At 35.0% G+C, this 7,561-nt stretch overlaps 1 non-coding gene across 1 annotated transcript; it reads right to left on the bottom strand.

The window, feature by feature from the left end:
- Window positions 1-209: 209 nt before the first annotated feature.
- On the bottom strand, window positions 210-312 carry LOC130458562 (U6 spliceosomal RNA). Its single transcript, XR_008917978.1, has one exon. It is a non-coding gene; the product is annotated as a U6 spliceosomal RNA (small nuclear RNA).
- Window positions 313-7,561: the final 7,249 nt, after the last annotated feature.

Raw genomic sequence — 7,561 nt, 5'->3', positions numbered from 1 at the left:
GCCAGTACCATATTGTTTTGATGATCACTGCTTTGTAGTATAGCTTAAGGTCTGGTACTTCTAGGCCCCCATTCATGACATTTTTTCCCTTGATATTCTTGATCTTTTGTTCTTTCAAGTGAACTTTATTATAATTTTTCTAATTCAATAAAAAGTATCTTGGTAGTTTGATAGGTATGTCACTAAATAAGTAAATTAATTTGGGTAGGAAAAATATGGAATGCTTCATGAATTTCCATGTCATCCTTTAGCAGGGGCCATGCTAATCTTCTCTGTATCATTCCAATTTTAGTATATGTGCTGTCAAAGAAAGAATCATAAATGAACTGTCTAAGAAAAAAACATCCAGACCAAATGGGTTTACAAATGAATTCTACTAAACATTTAAAAATCAATATTCCAATATTAAATGAACTATTTAAAATAATAGGTAGAGTTCTACCAAATTCCTTTTTGAAATAAATATGGTGCTGATATTTAAATAAAGAAGAGGAAAACCAAAGAAAATGATAGGCCAATTTCAATTATGAATATTGATGCAAAAATCCTTAAAAAAATCACTAGCTAGCAAATACAGCAATATACCACAAAGATTATGCATTATGACTAAACAAGATTTACACCAGGACTGTAGGGACAGTTTAATATAAGGAAAATTATCAATGTATTTAATTATATCAATGAAAAATGTAACACATATTGTGATTTTATTAATAGATGCAGAAAAAGCTTTTGTCAAACTACAATATTCATTCTTAGTAAACTGAAGAAATATTCGTTATTTAGGGAGGGGCAAAATCAAAATTATTCAAATGGCAATACTACCTAATCTAATCAGCTCATTCAATGCCATACCAATTAAATTACCAAAAAAAAATTTTTGCACTAGAAAAAATAATAACAAATTCAATTAGAAGAATAAAAGATCAAGAATATTAGATAAACTAAAGAAAAAATATAAAAGAATGCTGTCTCGCAGTACTAGGTTTTAAATTGTATTATCAAGCAGTAATTATCAGAACTATTTGTTACTGGCTAAGAAACAGAAAGGTGGATCAGCAATACAAATAGACATTACCAATAGTGAAAAAGATTATAGTAACTTTGTATTTCAGAATAGTAAAGATACAAGTTTTGGTCATAAAAATCACTATTTGGTAAAAATTGTTAAACTGTTGAAATTTTGGCATGAAGTAGGCATAAATATCTTATACCATTTATTAAGATAAAGTTAAAAATGGATACAAGATCTACACATAAAAGGAGATATTTTAAACAGATTAGAACAGGGAATATATTACCTCATATTTATTGATAAACATTTATTACAAAGTTTTGTGCCAATAATATCAGGAGTGAAACAAGGATGTCCATTATCACCAATATTATTTAATACTGCATTAGATATTCTAGAGTAATCAGAAACAAAAAGAAATTGAAGGAATCTGAATGGGAAAATAAAATTATCTCTTTTTGCAGATGATATAATGGAATATATGGAAATAAAACTAATGTGGCCAAGATTGGAAAAAAAAAGTAAATTTGGGGAAAATTTTTGTAGATAATTTCTTTTTTTTTATTTTTCTTTTGTTGTTATTGTTATTGTTGTTGTTTTTATTTTTTTGTTTTTTTAAATAATATTTTATTTGATCATTTCCAAGCATTACTCATTAAAGATAAAGATCATTTTCTTTTCCTCCTCCCCCACCCCCCTTAGCTGATGCGTGATTCCACTGGGTATCACATGTGTTCTTGATTTGAACCCATTGTCATGTTGTTAGTATTTGCATTAGAGTGTTCCTTTAAAGTCTCATCTGTCATGTCCCATCAACCGCTGTAGTTGGGCAGTTGCTTTTCCTCGGTGTTTCTACTCCCACAGTTTGTCCTCTGCTTATGAATAGTGTTTTTTCTCCTAGATCCATGCAGATTGTTCAAGGACATTACACCGCTACTAATGGAGAAGTCCATTATGTTCGATTATACCACAGTGTATTAGTCTCTGTGTACAATGTTCCCCTGGTTCTGCTCCTCTCGCTCTGCATCACTTCCTGGGGGTCGTTCCAGTATCCATTGAATTCCTTCACTTTATTATTCCTTTTTGCACAATAGTATTCCATCACCAACATATACCATAATTTGTTCAGCCATTCCCCAATTGAAGGGAATCCCCTCATTTTCCAATTTTTGGCCACCATAAAGAGCACAGCTATGGATATTCTTGTACAAGCCTTTTTCCTTATTATTTCTTTGGGGTACAAACCCAGCAGTGCTATGGCTGGATCAAAGGGTAGACATTCTTTTAGCATCCTTTGGGCATAGTTCCAAATTGCCCTCCAGAATGGTTGGATCAGTTCACAACTCCACCAGTAATGAATTAATGTCCCTACTTTGCCACATCCTCTCCAGCATTCATTACTTTCCTTTGCTGTCATGTTAGCCAATCTGCTAGGTGTGAGATGATACCTCAGAGTTGTTTTGATTTGCATCTCTCTGATTATAAGAGATTTAGAACACTTCTTCATGTGCTTATTAATAGTTTTGATTTCTTTATCTGAAAACTGCCTATCCATGTCCCTTTCCCATTTATCAATTGGAGAATGGCTTGGATTTTTGTACAATAGATTTAGCTCTTTATAAATTTGAGTAATTAAACCTTTGTCAGAGGTTTTTATGAAGTTTTTTCCCAATTTGTTGTTTCCCTTCTGATTTTAGTTACATTGGTTTTGTTTGTACAAAAGCTTTTTAATTTGATGTAGTCGAAATTATTTATTTTACATTTTGTGACTCTTTCTATGTCTTGCTTGGTTTTAAAGTCTTTCCCCTCCCAAAGGTCTGACATGTATACTATTCTGTGTTTACCCAATTTACTTATGGTTTCCTTCTTTATGTTTAAGTCATTCACCCATTTTGAATTTATCTTGGTGTAGGGTGTGAGGTGTTGATCAATTCCTAATCTCTCCCACACTGTCTTCCAATTTTCCCAGCAGTTTTTATCAAATAATGGGTTTTGGTCCCAAAAGCTCAGATCTTTGGGCTTATCATAGACTGTCTTGCTGAGGTCTCTTGCCCCCCAGTCTATTCCACTGATCCTCCATTATGTCTCTTAGCCAGTACCAAATTGTTTTGATGACCGCTGCTTTGTAATACAGTTTAAGGTCTGGGACTGCAAGGCCCCCATCATTTGTGGGGGTTTTTTTTTCATTATTTCCCAGGATATCTTTGATCTTTTGTTATTCCAAATGAACTTTGTTATGGTTTTTTCTAAATCAGTAAAGAAATATTTTGGGAGTTCAATGGGTATGGCACTAAATAGATAAATAAGTTTGGGTAGGATGGTCATTTTTATTATATTTGCTCATCCTACCCATGAGCAGTTAATGTTTTTCCAATTGCTCAAGTCTAGTTTCAGTTGTGTGGAGAGTGTTTTGTACTTATGTTTATATAGTTCCTGTGTTTGTCTCGGCAAATAGATTCCTAAGTATTTTATATTGTCTTAGGTGATTTTGAATGGGATTTCTCTTTCTAGTTTTTGCTGCTGAGCTGTGTTGGAGATATATAGAAATGCTGATGATTTATGTGGGTTTATTTTGTATCCTGCAACTTTGCTAAAGTCGTTGATTATTTCAATTAGCTTTTTGGTTGAATCTCTAGAATTCTTTAAGTAGACCATCATGTCATCTGCAAAGAGTGATAACTTGGTCTCCTCCTTGCCTATTTTGATGCCTTCAATTTCTTTTTCTTCTCTAATTGCTACTGCTAGTGTTTCTAGTACAATGTCAAATAGTAGAGGTGATAATGGGCATCCTTGTTTCACTCCTGATCTTATTGGGAATGCATCTAGTGTATCCCCATTGCAGATGATATTAGCTGATGGTTTTAGATATATACTGTTTATTATTTTTAGGAATGACCCTTCTATTCCTATGCTTTCTAGTGTTTTTAATAGGAATGGGTGTTGTATTTTATCAAAGGCTTTTTCTGCATCTATTGAGATAATCATGTGGTTCTTGTTGGTTTGCTTGTTGATGTGGTCAATTATGTGGATGGTTTTCCTAATATTGAACCAGCCCTGCATCCCTGGTATAAATCCTACTTGATCATGATGGATGACCGTTCTGATCAGTTGCTGGAGTCTTTTTGCTAGTATTCTATTTAAGATTTTTGCTTCTATATTCATTAGGGAGATTGGTCTATAATTTTCTTTCTCTGTTTTTGGTCTGCATGGTTTTGGAATCAGTACCATGTTTGTGTCATAAAAGGAGTTTGGTAGAACTCCCTCTTTGCTTATTATGTCAAATAGTTTGTATAGTATTGGGATTAACTGTTCTCTGAATGTTTGATAGAATTCACTGGTGAATCCATCAGGCCCTGGGGATTTTTTCTTAGGAAGTTCTTTGATGGCCTGTTGGATTTCATTTTCTGATATGGGATTATTTAAGAATTCTATTTCTTCTTCTGTTAGTCTAGGCAGTTTGTATTTTTGTATATATTCTTGCATATCACCTGAATTGGTGTATTTATTGCCATATAATTGGGTAAAGTAATTTTTAATGATTACCTTAATTTCCTCTTCATCGGAGGTGCTGTCCTCTATTTCGTCTTTGATGCTGTTAATTTGCTTTTCTTCTTTCCTTTTTTTAATTAGATTGACCAGTACTTTGTCTATTTTGTTTGTTTTTTCAAAGTACCAGCTTCTTGTCTTATTTATTAAATCAATAGTTCTATCACTTTCGATTTTATTAATTTCTCCCTTAATTTTTAGGAATTCAAGTTTGGTTTTCTGCTGGGGGGTTTTAATTTGATCACTTTTGGGTTTTTTTATTTGCATTTCCAATTGATTGATCTCTGCTCTCCCTAGTTTGTTAATATATGCACTCAGGGATATGAATTTACCTCTGATTTCCACTTTGGCTGCATCCCAAAAGGTTTGAAAGGATGTCTCACCATTGTCATTTTCCTCGGTGAATTTATTAATTGTTTCTATGATTTCTTCTCTAACTAAACGATTTTGGAGTATCATAGTTTAATTTCCAATTAGTTTTTGATTTGGTTTTCCATGTACCATTACTGATCATTATTTTATTGCCTTGTGATCTGAATAGGCTGCATTTATTATTTCTGCTTTTCTGCATTTGTGTGCCATGTTTCTGTGACCTAATGTATGGTCAATCTTTGTGAATGTGTCATGTGGTGCTGAGAAGGTGTATTCCTTTTTATTCCTATTTATTTTTCTCCATATGACTATTAATTCTAATTTTTCTAAGGTTTCATTCACTTCTTTTACCTCTTTCTAATTTATTTTTTTATTTGATTTATCTAAATTTGATAATGGTTGGTTTAAGTCTCCCACTAATATGGTTTTACTGTCTATTTCTTCCTTCAATTCTCCTAGTTTCTCCATTAGAAATTTGGGGGCTATATTATTTGTTGTATACATGTCGATTAGTGATATTTCCTCATTACCTAAAGTCCCTTTTAACAAAATATAATTACTTTCCCTATCCCTTTTGATCAGGTCTATTTTTGCTTTGGCTTTGTCAGATATCATGATTGCAACTCCTGCCTTCTTTCTGTCAGTTGAGGCCCAGAAGGTCTTACTCCATCGTTTAATTCTGACCTTGTGGGTGTCTACCCGCCTCACGTGTGTTTCTTGAAGACAACATATGGCAGGGTTTTGGATTCTAATCCATTCTGCTATTCGTCTATGTTTTATGGGTGAGTTCATCCCATTCATGTTCAAAGTTATGACTGTCACTGGTGGACTCCCTGGCATTTTGATATCCTTCTGTAATTCTAAACTTTCTTCTTCAGCTCTACCTTTTAGTCCAGTGATTTACTTTAAATCAGTCCCCCTTATCCCCTCCCTTGATATGTTTCCCTTTCTAGTCCCTCCCTTTTTGTTCCCTCCCCCTCCCACCTCTTCTTCCCTCCCTTTTTTGTGTTCCCTACCCCCTACCCCCTTGGTTTTCCCTTCTCCCTTTCCTTGTTGGGTAAGATAGAATTCAAGATCCCAATGGATCTGGGTGTTCTTCCCTCTCAGAGTTGATTTCCCTGAGAGTAAGGTTTAAGTAAAAACTCTCTTCCTCTCCTTCTCATAGGAGTTTCCTTCCCCTCCCCTTCCCATGTGAATCTTTGTGTGAGAAAGATTATTCTATTTAGTCTTTCTTTTCCCCCTATTTACACATTACATTTTCCCCACATGTTAGTATACATAGATTGATATGAATGTAGTCCTTATAGAAGAGAGTTTGGGTAAAAGAAAAAGATAATATTTTTCTCCTTTTCCCTTTCCTTCATATTTGCCTTTTCAGGTATTCCATGCTCTTTGTTTTTTGATATCGAATTTTCCACAGAGCTCTGGTCTTTTCTTTGCAAAAACTTGGAAATCTTCTATTTTGTTGAATGCCCATACTTTCCCTTGGAAGTATATAGTCAGTTTTGCTGGGTAGCTGATTCTTGGTTGAAGACCCAGATCTCTTGCCTTTCTGAAAATCATGTTCCATGCCTTATGATCATTCAGAGTAGAACTTGCAAGGTCTTGTGTGACCCTGATGGGCATTCCTTTATATCTAAATTGTCTTTTTCTGGCTTCCTGTAGGATTTTTTCTTTTGTTTGAAAGCTTTGGAATTTGGCAATTACATTCCTGGGAGTTGTCTTTTGGGGATTGAGTGTAGAGGGTGTTCTGTGAGCTCTGTCAATGGCTGTATTGCCCCCATGTTCTAGAATCTCTGGGCAATTTTCTTTGATTATATCTTGTATTACAATGTCTAATTTGCTGTTTATTTCTGGCTTTTCTGGAAGTCCAATTATTCTTAAATTATCTCTTCTTCCTCTATTTTCCAAGTCTGTCACCTTGTCAGTGAGATATTTTATGTTCTCTTCTAATTTCTTGATCTTTTGGCTTTGCTTTATGGATTCTTGCTCTTTTACCTGCTTGTTGTCTTTGGGTTGCCTAATTCTGACCTTTAAAGCCTGGTTTTCCTTTTCAGTTTGGTCAAACTGGCTTTGTAGATGCGTGAATTTCTTTTGCATTATTTCCCACTTTTCCTCCCAGAAGCCTTCCATCTTTTTGATCCTTTCTGATTCAAATTCTTCATGGGTTTGTGGATAGTTTCCATTTCCTTTAGAAGATTTCGGAGCATTTGCTTGTGTTTCCTCTTCTATCTCCTCTGTATTTTGTATTTTTGCTCCATAAAATGTGTCCTTCTTCTTGTTTTCTTGTAATTTTGGGGCTTTTGGGCTTCTGTGGAGTTTGCCATCTCTATCTGAGTGGGGAGGACTAGCTTTTCTTATCTCTGTCTGGTGTTCAGAGGTTTTAGCCCTAGGCTGATTGTCCTTTCTATGCATTTGTTGTTCTGTCTTCCTGGGGAAGCCAGGAATTGTTGGTGTTTCCATGTTTCTGCCCTCCTCAGTTCCCTCCTGATGCTTCTCTGTTGCTTTACTTCCACCCTCTGAGCCTGGCTCGGCCCTTTCCTTGGGGTTTTTGTTTCTGTGCCTTAGCTGGCCAGGAGAGCCAGCACTCTGGGGGGAGGGGCCGCCGCTTCCCAGAGCTCCAAGGGC

The sequence above is a fragment of the Monodelphis domestica genome, chromosome 3 (assembly GCF_027887165.1).
Source record: "Monodelphis domestica isolate mMonDom1 chromosome 3, mMonDom1.pri, whole genome shotgun sequence".
In the NCBI taxonomy this organism is placed as follows: domain Eukaryota; kingdom Metazoa; phylum Chordata; class Mammalia; order Didelphimorphia; family Didelphidae; genus Monodelphis; species Monodelphis domestica.
The sequence above is the reverse complement of the archived record's forward strand: the minus strand, read 5'-3'. Positions and strand labels throughout refer to the sequence as shown.